The sequence below is a fragment of the Scatophagus argus genome, chromosome 17 (assembly GCF_020382885.2).
Source record: "Scatophagus argus isolate fScaArg1 chromosome 17, fScaArg1.pri, whole genome shotgun sequence".
Classification (NCBI taxonomy): domain Eukaryota; kingdom Metazoa; phylum Chordata; class Actinopteri; family Scatophagidae; genus Scatophagus; species Scatophagus argus.
Genome location: NC_058509.1, coordinates 1,102,419 through 1,122,774, shown reverse-complemented (window position 1 = coordinate 1,122,774; position 20,356 = coordinate 1,102,419).

Here is a 20,356-nt window from a genome sequence, read left to right as displayed (position 1 = left end):
TGTGCGTGTGTGTGTGTCTCTGTGTGTGTCTGTGTGTGTGTGTCTGTGTTTGTGTGTGTGTGTGTGTGTCTGTGTTTGTGTCTGTGTGTGCGTGTGTGTTTGTGTGTGTGTCTGTGTGTGTGTGTTTGTGTGTGTGAGTGTGTGTGTGTGTGTGTCTGTGTGTGTGTCTGTGTTTGTGTGTGTGTTTGTGTGTGTGTGAGTGTGTGTGTCTGTGTGTGTGTTTGTGTTTGTGTGTGTGTGTGTGAGTGTGTCAGAATCAGAAAAACTTTTATTTCCAGGTAGGTTCCACCTCCGAGGAATTTGTTTTGGCATCAGGTGCAGCAGACATACACATGAAAAGAGAATATAAAATGATAAAAAGTGAGATGCAGAGAGTCCACATACACAGTATACACATACACACATCTGTACACACAGTGGTGGAGGTAAACTTTGACCTGAACACAACCTGTATAAACGGCACTGGGGGAGGGACAGCAGCCCCAGGTGAGGGGAGGAGGGGGAATGGACAACTAAAATAGCTAAAAACCAACAACAGTGCCAGCGAGACGGTGGCGCATCTGGAAGAGCAGGGGACTCCGGTCTGGACGACCGGGGTTCAGGACGACCGGGTTCAAGACCCCACCTGTACGAGCTCCAGCCTGGGATTCTTTTCTGGGGAACAAAGATAGTAATGAACCTAAATAATTAAAAACTAGAGCCAACACCAGCAAAGCAGTGGCGCATGTGGAAGAGCAGGGGACTCCGGTCTGGAAGACCGGGGTTCAAGACCCCGTCTGGGCAGGAGTCACACCGCGCTTCACCTGTCACAAATGATTCTAAGTAGCATTTTGGAGGAAGTACAGATAGGGACCAAGGTAACGTAGGATACAGAGTGTGTGTGAGTGAGTGTGTCTGTGTCTCCATGTGCGCGTTTTTGCGAGTGAGTGTGTGTGTGAGTGTGTGTGTTTGTGTGTGCGTGTGTGAGTGAGTGTGTGTGCGTGTGTGTGTGCATGTGTGAGTTTGTGTGTGCGTGTGTGAGTGAGTGTGTGTGCGTGTGTGAGTGTGTCTGTGTCTCCATGTGCGCATTTTTGCGAGTGAGTGTGTATGTGTGTGCGTGTTTGTGTGTGCGTGTTTGTGTGTGTTTGTGTGTGTGAGTGTGTGCGTGTGTGAGTGAATGTGTGTGCGTGTGTGTTTGTGTGTGCGTGTGTGAGTGAGCGTGTGTGTGTGTTTGTGTGTGCATGTGTGTGTTTGTGTGTGCGTGAGTGAGTGTGTGTGTGTTTGTGTGTGCGCGTGTGTGTTTGTGTGTGCGTGTGTGAGTGAGTGTGTGTGCGTGTGTGTTTGTGTGTGCGTGTGTGAGTGAGCGTGTGTGTGTTTGTGTGTGCATGTGTGAGTTTGTGTGTGTGTGTTTGTGTGTGCGTGTGTGAGTGAGTGTGTGTGCGTGTGTGTTTGTGTGTGCGTGTGTGAGTGAGCGTGTGTGTGCGTGTGTGTGTTTGTGTGTGTGTTTGTGTGTGAGTTTGTGTGTGCGTGTGTGAGTGAGTGCGTGTGTGCGTGTGTGAGTGAATGTGTGTGCGTGTGTGAGTTTGTGTGTGTGCGTGTGTGAGTGAATGTGTGTGCGTGTGTGAGTTTGTGTGTGTGCGTGTGTGAGTGAATGTGTGTGCGTGTGTGAGTTTGTGTGTGCGTGTGTGAGTGAGTGTGTGTGCGTGCGTGTGTGTTTGTGTGTGCATGTGTGAGTTTGTGTGTGCGTGTGTGAGTGAGTGTGTGTGCGTGTGTGTGTTTGTGTGTGCGTGTGTGTTTGTGTGTGCGTGTGTGAGTGAATGTGTGTGCGTGTGTGTGTTTGTGTGTGCGTGTGTGAGTGAGTGTGTGTGCGTGTGTGTGTTTGTGTGCGCGTGTGTGTGAGTTTGTGTGTGTGTGTGTGTTTGTGTGTGCGTGTGTGTGTTTGTGTGTGCGTGTGTGAGTTTGTGTGTGTGTGTGTGAGTGAGTGTGTGTGCGTGTGTGTGTTTGTGTGTGCGTGTGTGAGTTTGTGTGTGTGTGTGTGAGTGTGTGTGTTTGTGTGTGTGTAACCATGATAATCATTTTCTCAGTGGTATAGAAAATGAATGGATGACTGGATGTTCCTGAGCAGATGAAACTTCTGTGTTGAAGATCATCACCTTCAGTCAGGCTCAGTTACAGACTTAACTTCATCTGTCAGCAAATCCAGCGTGTGAAAGTGACGGGTTTACTTCACAGTGTGCAGTTTGGTTAATTAGCACAGGAGCACATAATGGAAACAGTCAGCGTCTTCGTGAGGGAAACAAAGAAATCAGTCGAGTGACTTTTCTTTTCCTGTGCGTGTTGAAGAAGACAAACGTCCTCTGAGTCGTTAAACGCAGCTTTTTATAAACTCGTGATCTGATTCTGTTGTCAGAACAGAAGACGCCACACAATCCCTTTAATCGTACGAACAGTCAGACTTAACGTTCGCTGTCCCCACGAGGCTCCTCGGCTCCTTCGGTTTTACGTTTTTACGAAGCACCTTTGACCCGACATTTTATTGTTCCTCCTCTAAGCTTAATTCAATCAAACCAAAACTAAATTTAAAATTGAACATGCAAACGAGGCGGCAGGACCTGCACGTGTTCAGCGTGTGAAGCCCGATAAAAACCTTCTGTTGGTTTCCCCAAAGCCTGTTCCTGCAGGGTCCGGTGGGGAGGTGGGGCTGATGGGGTCTGAGCCACACTGAAAACTCAAAGGACACTTCAAATAAATTTTTCCCAAAGGTGCTTTGTGTCATTTTGGGTAGTTCTTATTCTATATATTCATATATATCCATCTAATATATATTCATCTCATCTTACCTGGGAAGAGTCAAGAACTTACGAAATGAGCTTCTTTTCCTGAGCGGCAGAAGGCGGGACTGTACGAAATATTCGGACTCGGGTTCCCATAAATCCTGTCAGATGACATGACTAAAGTGCACCAGCGTGTTTCCAAACAGCCGGTGGAGGAAGAGGATGTTGGTTAGAGTTCTGGTTAATCACTCCGTGTTGGTAGAGAGATTAAAGACACACACCCAGAATTAAGTTGGAACAAAGAGGCGTGCGTGGTGCAGCTTCGGGGCCATTCAGTGCCAACTGTTGACTCATTTGATCCTTTAATGAGTACACGGTGTTACAGGTGTGCTTGGAGAACACCTCGGGCTGTCAGAGAGCCGCAGCCCACAGGTAGAACCGGATCTCAGGACTTTTGGCAGAACATTGGAGTTTGCTTACCAAACATTTCAGTGTGTGACGAGCTAAAGCCAGACGGCGGCGTGTTAAAGCCGGCGGTCACATGATTCCTCTGTCCCCTGACACAAATGGCGTGCCGCAGCTGAACCACATCTGGTTCTGGTTGGGAACATGTGCGTGAAGCCTTCACCCTATAGAATCATCAGAAGAGAGGCGGTGAGTTCGGAGGAACCTCAGACGACATCCAGCGGGAAACAATAGGAAATAAAACGGTCGCCTGGTCATATCCAGCGTGTTTTCAGCTGTTTCACCGTTGAATTCAGGACAAAAATAATCCCACAAGAATTTTTTTATGTGGACTTTTAATGTTTTTTGCACATGCCAACAAATTGAGCAGAGCCATTAGATCTTTCTAAAGTCCATTAAAGGACCTCCAACTGGATACAACAAACTGAACAAAATAAAAGCATGTAAAAAGCATGTCTGAAAATTATGTCAAATTAAAGCAAGACATTTAAAAACGCTTTAGATAATAATTCATCTGGTTTTCCAACTAAAGACGTTTTTAAAGTTTAAACATTTCCTCGTCCCTCCTGTCTGCTACTGCAGTGTTTGTAAAAGTACTACAGTATTAGCGTTAACATACGATGAAAGCACCAAAGTAAAACTACTCCTTCATTTGAAAACACTGGACTGTAGTTACTGATGCTGCACTTTAATGTTGGTGCAGGTGGTTTGACTCCTTCATGGAGTTTTCTGCTGGGTAGCTTGCGTTTCCTCTCAGGGATCAATAAAGTTTTATTTTTTATCTATAACAATCACATCAGGATTTTTTGTTTATTGATCATATTTTTGTTTTATTAAACTAAATCTGCAAACTAAAGTGTCTAAATAAATAAAGCGCAGTAAAAAGTACAAGATGTGCCAATCATGGTGCAGCAGTTTGAAGTATAAAGTATGTGAAGATGTACTCGTGTGTGCCTGTTGCTGGACTCTGATTGGCTCCAACACGAGTCCAGGTGACAAACTACGAGTGAACGTGGACTCGGGGAGGTTTCAGTGTCACAGGACGGGAGCCTCGGGCCGAGCTCAGCGGGACCTCGTCTGGTGCACGTGGCCTCCGTATCTTCGCCCGGCGTCTGAAATCACATCGGACCTCGTCGTCCTTCACTGACCCAGATTCGACGCCACAGGAGGAGGCGAAATGTCAGAGGCAGCGCGAGGACGCCTTGTCCTCATTTGACGTGTGGAATCGACAAACGAGCCGTTGTCCTGCTGCTTTCACGGCTCCAGTGTTTAGAGGCCTGCAGGCAGGTTGTCACACACGTATCAGAATCCACAGCAGCAGCTTATCTGATGCGCCGCACTGATGAAAGCGCCGGTTTTAACCCGTCGCCGTCACATGATCTTAACATGAGAAAAAAGGGCCTGACAGCTGGGTGACTGCTTGCTGTAGCAGGATGATAGATGAACTGTTTGCTCATCAAATAGTCGTGGGGAGGTTATTTTTGGACTTCAGGATAAAAGCTTGTTTAGAGGTCACTCTCTAATTTACCACAAGTCGACAGTCAAAAGCACAAACAGACGATGCTGCACGAGCTGCTGGCTGGCTGCAGTCCAGGTCTTAAAGTTCAGGGGATGTTTTCATAGTTTAAAGATTTAAAGAGAAACAAGTAGAGTAAGATACTGTAAAAGAACAACCTGACTCCTTCATGGCTGGACTCTCTGCTGGTCTGCTGCGTGAAAAGCTGACGAGAAGACTCCTGGGATTATTTCTTCACTGAACGGAAACGGGCAGCAGTGTTTGCTGCAGTTTCATTGCCACTTTATGTAAAGAAAAAGCATGAGTGTGTTTTGGTGCCTTCATCGCTGTAGCTAAAACTCCTGCCGCATTCAGCTTTAAAACAAACACTCTGTGTGCTGGGAGAACTCATTTCCCTTTTTAATTGCATCACAAATTGTTTCGGGAATTCATTTTCGGTGAAGTGGGTGTATTTTAAATCGAGTGCGAGCTGCTGATCACAAGACGTCTACACTTAATTTCTAGGAAGCTGAAACAAGCTGAGTTGAATTAAAAACTCGGTAAATGATCACTTCTGCCTCTCAGTTACTTTAAACGGAAAATAAGCCTGACAGTGTGGATTTCTATTTGTTTGCAGAGCAGCAGGCTGTGGAAACAAATGTGTGCTTCTGAAGATTATGTGCACTGTGTAATGTGACAGAAACTTCTGGAACAAAGATGGCCTTCAGATCCAAGAGGCCTCTGGAAATCTGAGGCGTCGTGACGACAGCAAAGAGGTCACAAAAACACACATAAAACAGCCCCACAGCCGGGCACAAACACATATTGTACGTGTGCTACTGTACGCTCTTTGTTCGCCACCAAAATCTGCCGAACCACAAAGTGTGACCCCGAATGTCCTCTGGGTCAGCTCAGCTGGAACCGTCGGCGGCGCCGAACAGCAAACATTTTGATGCCGAGCAGACTTTGAGTCGGTCGACGTATCAGCAACACAGTGGACTCTCGCGCTCGGCTTTGACTCCTCCCTCTGCTGCTCGAACAGGAAGTACAAACCGCTTTGAGCTCGGCAGCAGACGAAGCACCTTAACACTGTTTACGCCTGACCTCAAAGAAGAAGAAGGAGAAGAAGAAGAAGAAGAAGTCTCTGTGGTCATGCTGAAGAGGAAGCATCACTGCAGGGTCATCACGTCACGGTTTCAGCCTCTTTGACCGCTGGTTGGTTGAACAGCCAATGACAAATCTCTGTTTGCTGATGCTCAGAAACCAGTAACTGAAGCTGGCAGATTAAAGCAGTGCAGTAATATTTTCCTTTGAGGTGTACCGCAGTTGAAGTATAATGTGACATAAAGTGGAAACATAAGTAAAGTAGCTCAAAGCTGTACTTGAGTGCGGTGCTTGTGTAAATGTACCACTGCTGAGGAGCTGAAGTATCCTCCAGCTCACCGCGGTGAAAGAAAAAGCCGCTCACTAACTTGTGAAGAGCCTGAATCGTGTTTGAAGCAGCAGAGAAAAAAACTACGTCGTGGCTGAGCTCAAGGTCACAGGTTCAAGCTTCCTTTCCAATTCCTAATCTGCAAGTGTGTTTTCAAGGCGTCCATGTGGTGGAAACATTGAAAGGCTTTAAGAGCAGACTGTTGTACACAGCTGCACTGAGCTGCGCCTTTTGACAATCCGGAGATGGCATCTGAGGGAAAAACGTAAAAAAGATCTCGCATGTGAAGACTCAATGGCTCAATCAGCCAAGCAAAGAGATTTCGAGGTGATGGGATCAAGTCACGTCTCTGCGTGTGAAAGGCTGAGTGAAAGCCAGCCGCGGTGTAAAGAGTGAAAAGCTGGCGGTGAAGCAGCTGCTGCAGCTCAGTCGGCTGACAGCACGAAGGCTGCGGGTTTGAGTCCCATTTACAGCCTCGGAGTCTGACGAGGTCTTACAACAAGCAGCCGGGATGACGGCTGAAAAGCTCAAACAGAAGGTCTTTTATTGTGAAGGGGAGCCGGCGGTGGAGGTGGAGGCTGCATTTCTTAACAGCGTGGCGCTGCCGGTTTGGTTCTGGCTCCGTCACGATTGCGGATGCCGGAAACTTCTGGTGACACATTAAAACACAGCAGGTTGGCTTTCCGCTGCACGTCCCCGCCTGCAAACTGAAACTGGACTTCCTGGAAGACTCGACACAACCTCCAGCTTCCCGCGGCAGCCACATTTTAAGTTGTTTAGCCAATATTCTCCACATGCAGAACCACAGCAGCTCATCTGGATGGCAACAGATGCTTTCTGACGGAGACAATCTGTTTGTTTCTCTGTCATCACTCAATTTAAATGTCAGCACAGTCGACCTCCCAGCTGCTGTCACTCAGCTGTATTTCTGTTTATTGTGCCTCGTGATGTCGTGATCGAGAAATGTTGATTTTCATGTGCAGCGCAGCACCGCGACTGCAGGTCAACAGCATCTGTGATCAGACACCAGCCTTCCAGCGTCTGAGAGCTCAGACACAAGACGTGAAAATATTTAAATGAGGACTGCTATATGTTGAATTTCTAACCGGACAGAGCAGGAGGCAGCTGAACGGAGGTTGAACAGGCGTCTCCTTCCTCACTAACCGCCTAAACTGCTCTGTGAGAAATGCTTTTTGAGAAATTCAGCATTCCTTTATGTGAATTCACAGGCGAATTTCACGCCGTGGAGCCACGAATTCATCCTGCAGAACCACTAGCTGTCTGTTTAAAATGTCCTCACATGTTGACAAAGATGGCCACCACGTCTCCACTTCCTGCCGCTGGACAAAAGTGAAGCCTGAATATTTCCTTTTAATCACATCAAATAACTGAAACAACCAGATTTCGTCCTCCTCTTCGTTTTCTTCCAGCCAACAAAACTGCATCACAGCCAACATCAACATCTCTGCTGAGATGTGAGAAAATGAAACTCTGTCACTAATTACTGAATACTGCAGAGGAAGCTGCGTTCGCTAAAGCTGCTGTCACTTTCCCAGTAAAGTTAGAATCTGTTGGGTCAAACAATGAGACTTTAGTCTGACCGAAATGTGGACACTCAGGATCCGTCCTGACAGCCGAGGCAAGCGGAGACGTGTGGACGGATGCAGGAAACCTGACAGAAAACCACCTGGGCACACCTGGAGCTGCTAGGCAGGTGAGCGTTTAGCACAACAGAACTAAAATCAGTCACATGCTTTTCTTCCTCCCTGTCAGGGTTTGTCCTTCCCTGAGTATCTGCAGCCTTTTTGTGAGTTCGTTAAGCTCAGCCGGCAGCTCAGCTGATTCAGCTCTAACGCAGTATTGATCAGGTGTCGTCTGAACGCGCTTCAAAGCTGCGATGATGAAGACTCCGGGTTACTGCGCTGCACATCGATCGCCGACGCTGTTGTTAGTGAAGATGTTTTCCTGATTCACCAGTTTGTGTTGGTTGGAAACCCTTCAGTGTGTTTTCAGCTGCTGAGTGAGGTCATACGAGTGTCTGAAATCACAGCGTTCATATCGAACTCTCTGAGGTGCTGCGTTCAGGACTAAGCGCTGCGTGTAATAACTCCACCGTGTGTGCTGCTGTATTTACCATATGAAACAGCCGTCGGAGCTGTCGGTGCAGCCGACTGCTGGTCCTGCTGAGCTTCTAGAAGCTGCTGCTCCTCTTCCTCTTCTTCTGTGGTGAGGCTGTCATGAAGCGGAGCCTCCTACGTGGGTGCGGTTTGGATTTGTCCATGTGTCCCGAGTATCCGGCCTTTCCTCTCTGAAGCTGTCTGTTTTGGACGTCCGCGCAGAATGCAGAAAACCACAGTTTGATTTTCTCTGCTTCGCTGTTGCTTTGATGAGCTTCATGTGATTCTGTTTCACCGTTTAATTCAGTCGTAGACAAAGTCTTCGATGGCATTTGGAGAAAAATGTGCAGTCAGACTCATGCGGTTTCCCCCTTTGGTTTTGGCGTTACGGAAGAAGGGCCACTTCTCACTTCATCTGACTGGACCTCCACGGCTTCGCTTGCTTTTCCAGTCTGAGCTGAAGCTTTTCCAACGTAAAGCTTGTGTGTTAGCAGCATGCAACACTTCAACTGCCCGCTGAAAACGTGCAATAAGACGCCTTCCACCGCAGGAAGTGTGTTGTGTCTGATCGGGCCCTGATTCAGTGTTTCATGGTCTTCTTCTTGGCTGGCTGCTTGGATTTATGACCTCAGTATTTCTAAAATCTGCAGCGCTGCTAATTAATTCAAATCGAATACATCAAAGCACACACAAACTAAAGGAATTCAAAGCAGCGAGTGATGAAGCTGTACAGCTGTTTTCCTGTCAGAGTAAGAAAAAAAACGTGCTTTTCTCGCCTCCATCAAACTGACGACAGGTCGTGTCAGCGAGTGCTGGTGAACGAGCCTGACCTCGAACCCGCTCTGTCGGAGTCGTTTAGAACAACATCACACAGCTCGTATCGCACGTTTCCAGGAATAGACACGCACACACACACACACACACACCTTCGTCACTTCAGCTCTGGAGACAAATGTGAACTGATTTTAAAGTACAGTAAACTTGAACTGAGGAGCATCGTGTGACCTCTTGCTGTAGCTCCCTCAGCCCCCCCCCAGGTGAGCCGGAGGGGGAGGACGGGGGGGAAGATATCCCGAGCGCTTCAAGGACATGCTATAATTCCATTTGACAACGTCTTTAAATGGCTGCTGCTGGTTTGGAGCGGCTGGTGGCGAGCGCAGCGGGAGCGAGGGGCGGGGGGTTGATGTAACCAGGCTGAAATCACAGTCATAACATCCCAATCTGTCAGAGTATCTGAAGACGAAGCGTCTGACATGCTGCGGCGCCGCAGAAGGTGTCACAAACACCACAAAATAAAACACACACGCACATATTTACTGTGCTGAAGCTGCTGATTTTCCAGGTTTTCCAGGATCATCTGTCCCGTGCCGCAGCAGTCACCGCTCTGCGTTTGGTTAAACGTCTTCTGCTCTGATCAGACGCTCTTTGAAAACACGCTCCTCTACGATTCGTTTCATGTGGCTTAAAAGGCGACTTCAGCCCGTCTCTGCTCGAGATCAATGGCACAACTTGTGTCCTGTAAAACCATTAAAATATAGTTTGTGTCACATTCTCTGCTTTTTTTAGGTCTGAGTGAAGATGAAACCACACACTGAGTGAGAACAGAAACACCTTCAAATACAAAATGTTTTCTTTAAGTGTTCACTTATTGAGGCGATTGATGAATTTGATGACGATGTTCTCCATTAACCGATTGGCCGTTTGGAAACCTGCTTCTGTCAGATCCCTAAAGCCCAATGGAACCAAAATGATCACCAAATGATCCCAGATCTCAATGGTGCGTTCGTGGACCCAGTCAAAGCTCTGGTGAGGCTGTTCACAGAGCGCAAACGGGTCGTTTGCAGCGTAGGCGACGCCATATTGACATGACCTTTCACCGTTTTATCTGCTAACCTCCAGCTCAGCTCCAACAAATCAGATAAATACGTCTGCTTGTCTAATATAACGTTGGCTGAAAACCAGGACCAAACCCTCGAAGCTCAACGTGATCTCACTTCACACATTTTAAGCTTAAGCTTAAGTTTAAGAACTAAAACGCCTCACAGAACAACAATGCAGCCCCACCACCACCTGCAGCCTCAGTAACACGGAGTGTATTTCTTTATCAACGTAGTTTATTTTAACACACAAATGCAAAGATAAAGTGAGCTGTACTTCACGTCCGTCCTCGGGCTTCAAGTTTCCTGACTGCAGACTGTGCTGAAACGCAGACTTTTGTTTTCTTTTTCATTTACAGAAGCTGTTTGGAGGCTGCTCAGGTGCACCTGCACCTTTTGTTCGTGTCTTCAACACTTTGTTCAGAGCTGAAGTGTCTCCTTCAAACTATTTGGGTCTCATTTTGGTTCGAGGATGGGGAATTGTCAACTTACAGTCAGTCAATGTCAGAGAGGGAAAACATTTTGCATCTGGAAAGAAGAAAATGGAGTCAGGAACAAAGCGTTGTTTTCTAATCCCCGCACCGAGCTGGTTTTAGTTGGTTTGGAAAACGTACTAAAGTCAACGTGCTCATAATTTTTTATATACCGTTGGTCCACAGTAAAACATCACAGTTTATTAGCTGATGCTCATGAGCCAGCAGCCCAATGAGGGCAGACAAACAGCAGTTTCAGGACGACGTCTTCGCTGAGCTCGGCTGGAAGAGGCCGACCAGTATGAGACTGAAGACTACAAGGTGGGCGAGTTATAATCCTGACTCCTCCCAGGCTGCGACTTTCTGCCTCCGCGAGCTCGTGATCCTTCCCGAATTCTGTCATCAGAGGACGTACGTTTGTGTGGGACGCGTCCTCCAGAAGGCAGTAAGAACAGAACCGCCGCAATGCGGTTTGCTCTGACACACGTTAAAGCTCAAGTTCAAACGATTAAATCACGAGGCAAAGTCAGCATCACGCTGACAGAAGTGGTTTGATGTTCGGCCTTGAGGCTCGGATGTCCTCTGACACTCCATGTATGTGGAGGGTTTGCTCCTCCAAAACAGGATGTGGGCTGAAAATCCAGGAAGTGCAATCAGATCTACAGAATGCATGTTCACATGCCGCAGTAAAAGCTGGTGTATTGCCCCTTTAAGGGGTTAGTGTTTGCTGTGGCGTGTTGAACCGCACCCATCTGCTGCCCCCACCGAGGTTAAAGCAAAACGCAAAGGAGCGTTACATAAGCCACTGCAGCAGCTCACATCTGCACGCAGATCTGCCTGCTGCGCTCCGCCGCCGCCGCCGCCATCCCTCATCCTCACAGGCTTTACACTGGGGAGTTTGCATCTCGCTCCGGCGACCGGGCGCCGCGCCGGGAATGTAAAGGAAAACACGTTAGTCTAGTTAGATGTGACAGACTCAAACGGCTGCGGGCGCCTTTGATGAGGAGAAGTCAGACGGCTTGTGTACGCCGCTTCATGGTGTTAATATAGGTTAATACGACAGCCAAACATAAAGGTATACAGCCGAGAATAAACATGACAGCAAGACAGGAGGGAGACGCTGACGCACTTGTCCAAACGTGGCCCAACAAGAGGAGCGGAGCTGACAGGAGCACCGGCACACACTTATACACACACACACACACACATACACACACATACATATATATATATGCACACACACACACACACACTGAGCAGCGCTGAGAGTCTGTGTTGGTGTAACTGTCTGTTCCTGTGACAACGCTTTCATTTCAGCTCTGACCCAAATAGACCCACATGGCTGGCACTGTGTGTGTGCGTCTGTGTGTGTGTGTGTGTGTGTGTGTGTGTGCGTCTGTGTGTGTGTGTGCCTGCGCGTGTGTGAAGAGGTTTTACTCAATTTGTGAGGTCTAGCAGCTTGAAGAAATGTTTTATTTTGCAGGTTTGAGGTCAAAAACAAGATTTGCTTCAGATCAAGGTGAGGCGCTGAGGAACATAATGCACCTGCAGATGTAAACACAGTGTAAAGATGTGTGTGTGTGTGTGTGTGTGTGTGTGTGTGTGTGTGTCCACATCACTTGCAGGCGCACTGCACCACAATTCGCCAGCCCTGTACCTTTTTGGTGAATATTGAACAACTTTGCTGTCACAATTTTCAAAAGTTTCGACCCTGTCAGATTTCAGTTCACGATTGATTTGAATTGGATTTGAATTCAGGTGAGAAAGGCCACACGAAACACACACGAAACACACACGAAACTCACACGAAACACACACGAAACACACACGAAACTCACACGAAACACACACGAAACACACACAAACTCACACAGAAAGCGGAGAGTGCGATTCGGCGCCGAGCCCTGTTCCTGAAAAATAGCACAGAAGTTTGAATACAGTCTTTGTGCACCCAAGACCTCAATAGCCTTGATGCAATTGTGTAACGGACTTCCTTTCACAGAGACAGAGAGGCTGAACAAGAGAAGGAGGGAAGAGAGAGAGAGAGAGACGGAGAGGCAGCACGGAGGAGAAAACTGAAGAAAACAGAAGAGACTCAGTCAGAAACAGAGAAAACCGTAGGAAGAACATGATTGAAAGGAAGGAAACGAGAGGCAGTCGGGACGAGATGAAGAAGAACCATATGGCCAAAAGTATGAGGACACGCAAACGTTACGCTGATGAAGGTGCAGCTGATCTCCAGCAGATGTTGAACCTGCTGCAGGTTTCTTTACCCTCACGCTGACTCTGGGCGAGAGGCGGGGTTACACCGCGGACAGGTCGCCAGTTCACCACAGTTCACACCTACGAGTCACTACTTAATCAAACCTGCCTCACAGCCCCTGTGGACTGAATCTGCTGAAGACAACGATTCAACGAGGGCTTCAGTGCTGTCACATCCAGACCTCCAACTGCAGCGTCGTGTCGGAGACCTCGTGAAATAAATCCATAATGATGAATCTGAGCCTGAACGCCTGTCCACGCTCCTCTAGGGGAAAACACTGTGCGTGTGTCCACATACTTTTGGCCATATTGTGTAAGAGGAGAAAAATCAAACGTGACGTAATTTAAGGTGTGGCACTTTAACACATCTGTTTAAACTCAGACGTGACAGCCATGTTTTCGCTGAACGCCACAAGCGTCCTGAAGTTAGTAAAAGTAAAGTAAGTTTGGTAAAAAGCGACTTGACGAAATGCAGCCTGACTTTTGCCTGAGCTTTTGTTCAACTGATGCAGAAAACGAACCAACTGAATCTTTTATCAGGTTTCCACAAAGTCAGATCCTCAGCTCGCCTTTAAGTCAGAGCGGAGCTTCAAGTCAACCTCCTGCACGAACTGTTGATCTCGATAAGCTGCTGGATCGCTTTGGCGTAAAGGAAGAAGACGATTCTGTTTTACATGAGAGCTCAAGATTTCTGTTCGTGCTGCGGAAGGAGTCGAAGTTTGATGTTTGCGTTCTTTAAGGAGGAAACGACCAGCGGCTGACACATTTCCTCCAGTGTGCTCGATTATTCCATCGATGTATTGATTCTCAGAAAAACACGCTGTTGGGGTTGAAGTTTGAAAATCTGTGTGTCAGACGGCTTCTACTGACCGACAGGAAGCAGGAAGTTAAAGCCTGAATAAAGCCGACTTTGCAGGTTGCTCCGTGATGCCCGTGAGTGTTTGACGAATCGGCGGCGAAGGTCCGACCCTCCCGCTTTCCTTAACGCCTTCTTATGTGAAGCACTTTGAGTTGCCTTGCTGTTGAAAGGTGCTCCACAAACACACTTCCCTTCCGGTTTGGCCAAACGTGTCCGTGTGCAGGTGTGACGGGTTCTAAAAGCTGTTCTATTTCGAGCAGCGTACAGTGCGTGGGGTCACCCGAGGACGCCCGGCCGGCCGCTCTCGCTGTGTTTGTGCGCTCATGTGTGGCTCTGCAGGGAGTGTGTGTGTGTGTGTGTGTACTGACGCACTGACCCGGAAGGCCGAGGTGGTGAGCGGATGGCTCCCACGGCCTGTGACGGTATATGAAAGTCTTACGTCCTCGGCCAGAGCGCACGTGCCTGACGGGAGTGTGTTGGCCCGCTCAAACGTGGGAGCGTTGGGCTGCACGAGCCGGTGTGTTCGCCGTATCCTGGGATCGGCTTCACGCTGCATCACACACACACAGCCACCAGGCTTCCTGCTGCGTTACACGAGAGGAATCGATCATCTGTCGAGGGTTGCGAGCGGACGCTCCCTCCTCACTCGACCTGCTCCTGCCTGCTCACACTGCAGCTCAGAGGGTTCGCCAATCTTTTGACTTCCTGTCAGGCGGCGCAGTGCAGCACACACGTCGAGGAAGCACTCGGTTCCTTCAGTGAAAGCACAAATGTCACACAGGACGTGTTTGTAAAGCACTCGTGTTTTACTGCAGTCGGTGTTTCGGGTTTCATCCGCAGGTCACACATCATGTAGCTCCTCCCACTGACACACACACACACAAACGTGTTTCACGGCTTCACTGTGCATTCTGAAGGTTGACTTTGTACATTTAAATGCAGGATTTACTCAGTGCAGTTCTGTATGTACACAATACTACACCACTTTAAAATCACATCATCACTTTGGGTCCTGACGGGTAGCTTAACCTGCGACGAGACGCTGTAGATCATTTAAATGTCCTTCTGCCAGCCAATCAGAGATAAGAGCTGCCATGGAGCGCATGACTGTCGAACTGCTAGTCAGTAAAGGTGAACACTACGGCACTTTGGCCTCAGCACAAAGTACTAATACCTCACTCCTGTGACCGTTGTCCTGTTCGATCTGACCTCAGATCAGCTGACTGTGACTCCTGCAGGAGCTTCCTGTTGGAGCTCATTTTGACTGCAGCTGATGATTCATCTGCTGATTGTTCAGTGGATTCATGGAGACAAACTGGTGAAACAGGTGAGAAATGTGGTCCCACTGAGCCAGAGGCCAAAGTGACTCCTTCACTGAGTTTGTTCAGTCCAAACATCAACGTTACCACAAATTCATTCGGTATTTCTGTCCGAGATGTGGTGGAGTAGAAGTAGAAAGTGGCGTTTAAAAAGTCGAGTACTTCACTTTTGTACTGCTGCTGTCACGCAAACATCATCCATCCAGATTTAAACGTGCAGAGATTTGATCACGAAGTCCGTCTGTGCGAACGCAGCCTGTCAGGGGTCTTGTGAGGACGCAGCCGGCGGTCCAGCCAACCGATCTGTCAGAGCTGAGGCATGCGAGACAGGCAGCCATTAGTCCATTTGGGGTGGGGGAGGGGCGGGCTGACACGGCAAATGTTCTCATGTTAAAGGGATTATCACAGAAGAGAGGAGGGGAAGCACCACGAACTGACATTTCAACTGACAGAGCAGCCTGCGGGGACTATATTTCACAGCGGCGGGACACAGACCATACCCTCTGATTTCAGGAACGCAGGGAGGAATATTTACTGAAATGACATTCAGTCTCAGAAGACGCCAGAAGGCCGCTGCCATCAGCCGTTAGCACATAACTCGAGCACGCAAACTTAAAAAACCAGGGAGGAGAAAACACAAAAAGCTGCAGCGACGTAAGCTGTGAGCTGACAGCATTGAATTATTTATTCTCATGTTGGAGGGATTATCAGAAAACGGCAGCGGAGGAGGAGGAGGAGGAGGAAGAGGAGGAGGAGGGCACAGCCATCACAGCTAATAGAAAGCTGGAGGAGGATGGAGGACAGAAATGTTGCTTCATACACTCTGTTTTTGTAGTAACTGAAATAATGAGAGGTGTGGCTACTGTTAGCAGGTTAGCATGACAGACAGCCAGACGGACAGTGAATGCAACACGTCAGGCAGACTTTAAAAATCCTATAAACATCAAATGTACCTTCAGTTTTTATCTGTACCATAAAGCTTGTAAGCTTGTTTCTTAAATCCACCTTCTGTATGTTTTTGGTGTGGACAACCCAGTGAGGGTTGGGACACACCAGGGACACACCATATGGACAAAAGTATCCAGACACACCTCTTCATGGGGCTGTTCCTCAGGGTTTGTGCTCGGCCCCTGATCTCCAGTGAAGGGAAATCTTAATGCTTCAGCACACCAAGACATTTTGGACAATGCTATGCTTCCAACTTTGTGCCAACAGTTTGTTGAAGGCCCTTTTCTATTCCAGCATGACTGTGCCCCAGTGCACAAAGCAAAGCTCCATAAAGACATGGTTGGATGAGTTTGGTGTGGAAGAACTTGACTGGCCCACACAGAGCCCTGACCTCAACCCCATCCAACACCTTTGGGATGAACTGGAACGGAGATTGTGAGCCAGGCCTTTTGGTCCAACATCAGTGTGTGACCTCACAAATGCTCTACTGCATGAATGGGCACAAATTCCCACAGAAACACTCCAACATGTTGTGGAAAGCCTTCACAGAAGAGTGGAAGCTGTTAGAGCTGCAAAGCTGTCTGTGTGTTTACAATGAGACGACATTAAAGTCCCGAGCCTGTTGGTTAGGTGGTTCAAAGGTTCTCCTGCATGGCAGCCGTCTGGTGTCACGACTGCGCTGACACCTCCACCTCCACCTCCACCTCCAGGTGATAAACTCAGCTTGTGTACATGTGATCTGAACGTGATCAACACGAACTGCAGAAATGTTGATATAATACGTACGAAAATAATAATAATAATAATAATGATAATACTAATTGTATGCGTGGTTTGCAGAAACGCAGAGCTAACATCCATCCTTCTCTCATCGGATGCAACAAAATTAAAAACCAGCAGAGCTTCAGTCTCAACCTTCAGTCAGGTTGAAGGTAGAAGAATAAAGAAACATATTGGATACAGTGAAGTACCTCAAAATTGTACTTCAGGTTGAGTACTGCACGGTCAAGACCAAAACCAATCAACGGAAATATGAATGCACGTATGAACGCGGGCACATGTCCATCACATTGACTGGGAGCCTTCCTGTCCTCTTTATGTCAGCCACACCTGCGGGCTGTAATGTTCCTGTAAAATATTCCTAAAACGTCCCGGTTGGACTGTGGCGTCCACCTCATTTGTCTTTGGAAATGAGCAGATGGATGCACGACGTCCCTGCCTGAACGGCTGCGTGTGGAAAGCCGTGCGCGGCTGCTGCAGTCGGGTTCGCGTGCAGCCACTCGTCCAGTCATCCGGCCGTTTGGATATGTAGGCCGCCGCCGCCGCAGCGAGCAGTCCAGGCCCGCGGGCTCGAAGCTGCAGACGCACGGGAGGGGGAGACGGGGGAGGGGAAGGGAGCGTGCATGGGGGGGGGTATAGGAGGAGAGAGTGAGAAGAGGGTATAGGAAAGGAACAGGGAGGAGGAGGAGGAGGAGGAGGGATGAGGTGCAGAGAGGAGAGTTGTCCTCAGAATGACCCACAGCAGCACCAGACAGCCTCCTCCCCTCCTCCCTCCCTCCCTCAGTCTATATCTCTCCGTTCTCGCTCGTTCTTTGCTGCGTAATCGGCTGAAAAAAGAAAAAAAGGAAAGCATGGCTGGGACGCCTGCACTCTTTAAAACCCTCTCATGAAAAGGTTCAGTCAGGAACCCCAGAGTTCAGTCCACCACGAAGAAGATACCGGATGTGATATTTTAGCGGTTCTTTGACTTGCTTACTTTATTTTGATAGCTCGCTGGTGAAAATGTGTCCTCAGAATAATCCTCAGGGGACGTTCAGGCAGCCTCAGCAGAGGTTAGTGGAGGAACCTCGTTAAAAACGGTCCTGGAGGATCTTTTTAATTAATGAGGCTGCACAAAGTTTTGCTCGTGTGAAAAGAGGAAAACAGCACACGACTTGTTTCAGAAGTGCTCTTCCTTGAACTCATTCTGGAGAGAAGAACTGCTCTCACATCCACATGTCTCAACAGAAGACAGAAAGAAAAGAGTTTGTGTGATACCGAGACAGCTGCAGAGTTACGACGAACGTGTGTTAAGATTCAAGCTTCAGTCCATTTAGACGCACCAACAAACAGCTGATAGGCGGAGAAGTTCCACACAAAACGTCAGGTGTGTGTGGAGCGACGAGGAGGCCGTAACCTTCGTCACATTGGCACGTGAAACCTGCAGAAATGTTGGCTTAATCGAATAATACACCACCAGGTTTGTTAACAGCCGTCCTGGACCCAACATGTCGGTTAAAGGAAAAGTTTTCAGTTTTATTGATGAGGCTAAATATGAAGCTACAGCTAGAGGATAGCTAGCTTAGCTTAGCATGAAGACTGGAAACTCCTGCTTGGCTCAGTCCTAACATAAGAAAGCACATGTGTGTATTTCATGCCAGTATTAAACTGACCCGCCGGACAGAAAACATCTGAAATGAGCTCCAGCTTCAGCAGCCGCAGCATTAAAGCGATGAACACATGAACGCATCCGTAACGAGATCGTCTTGGTCCTTTAAGTCCTGCGTATTCCTACACCGTCACACTGATACTCTTACTTTGGCAAAAGAGTACTTCTTCCAGCACTACACACATGTACTGCAGTACGGTTCACAGTAGAGCCAAAAGAGGTTGAGTGTAGAACCGCTTGTTTTAAGAGTGTGCTGCCAAGATGGAGTGTGTGTGTGAGTGAGTGTGTGTGTGTGTGTGCAAAGCGTTAAGCACGAGATTTAGTCCTCATCGACCTGCCATATAGACTCACACACACACACACACACACGTGTACATCAGTGTGTGTGTGTCGGCAGAAGTAGGTCAGTAGTGAAAGGGTTCTCGACTGTCCTCACTCGGCCTCTGTTCGGCCTCTCGCACCACTCGTGTCGACTCAGATTTTCTCCCCCCTCCTCCCCTCCTCCCCCTCTCTCTGCTCTGATTCGGAGGGGAGCAGGTCCCACCCCTGGTTCAGACGGGCTTGTGAAGGTTAACTCTTCAGCTGCCGTCTCTCCTTCCCCTCCTTCCTTTGCTTTCGTCTTAAAACCCGTCGACTCTTCTCCCCCGCGAGGCCGGCGGTCTGCTCGTGTTTTCACAGCGACGCCTGCCAGGCCGTTTGTGGCGTGTAACTGGTGTTTTTCCAAGGGAGACCCGACGCCACAAAATGGGGCAGAGCTCGATGCTGTGAAGGACATGAATCAACCTTTTGCCCCTGATGTTTCATTCAACCAACGGAACGGGGGATAAAAAAGCAGTGACATTAAAAAACACTCAGCAGGTTTTCAGCCGCTGAACTTCCAGGAAGGCTGGCTAAAGCCCAGAACTGTGAACAAATGGTGTATTACCTAACCCGAGCCAGCTTTACATGATTTACAGTAGAGCGAGGAGAGGCGGGTGTTTGAGCTCACACTGCCATCTGCTGGAAGAGAGGAGGAGGAAGCAACAAGAAGACAAACCTCCCGTTCCACCGCTCAGACGTGCCAAAACGCCCCAACATGGCTCCCGAAAACGTCTCACGGACAAATTCACCCAAAATCAGAGGCGAGTTCAACCAAAAACACATCCCCAAAAACGAAACAGTCGAGATGTCTGATCGAAGCTGTGAAGCGGTGGAGTGAAGTATGCACCGGCATGAACCGAGCCAAGAACAGTGTGTTCCCTGGACTGGTTGGACTGGTTTCTATGGTGCTGCTGGTTTCTATGGTATTTCACCAGGCGCACTTGGCGACAGCACTGAATACCTTGAATGATTCAGGCGGGTCACCAAGGACGAGAAATACTGGCTGAGTGTGGGAACGAGGCTGCTGTTTACCTCCCTGAAGAATGAGAAACGTTCCAACAGGAACCATCCCGTACAAATGTTCCGGCACGTCCTTTAACTCAGCAGCGCGAGAGTCGGCGCTCGGACAACACCAGACTTCCCTCTGCAGATGTGCGAATTTAATAATATTTCTTTACATGTGAATGCGTCAGGATCAGAAGTATAATCAGCTTGAACAAAAAGAGTTTGGAGCCGCTCCTACGGGACGCGTCATGAGACAAACGTTGTTGTGATAAATAAATAAACTGAAGTTACTGCTGCCAGAAAATGAAAGTTTACACGTGTTATAAAAAGGAATTAAAGATTTAGATTTAGATTCAGTTAGTCAGTGGGATTCTGCCTCACCTGCCCAGGTACTCTTTTCCTTTGGCCTATCGATCATAAAAACATGAAAGGAAATTAAAAGAGGACAGATGTTTGTTATTTGTTGTCCTCTCTGTTCTCATAAACGAGCAGGTCAGAGTGTCAGCAAAAACTGAGCAGGACTCAAGTGAAGTCAGTACCTCAAACTGTACTCACGTAGAGTA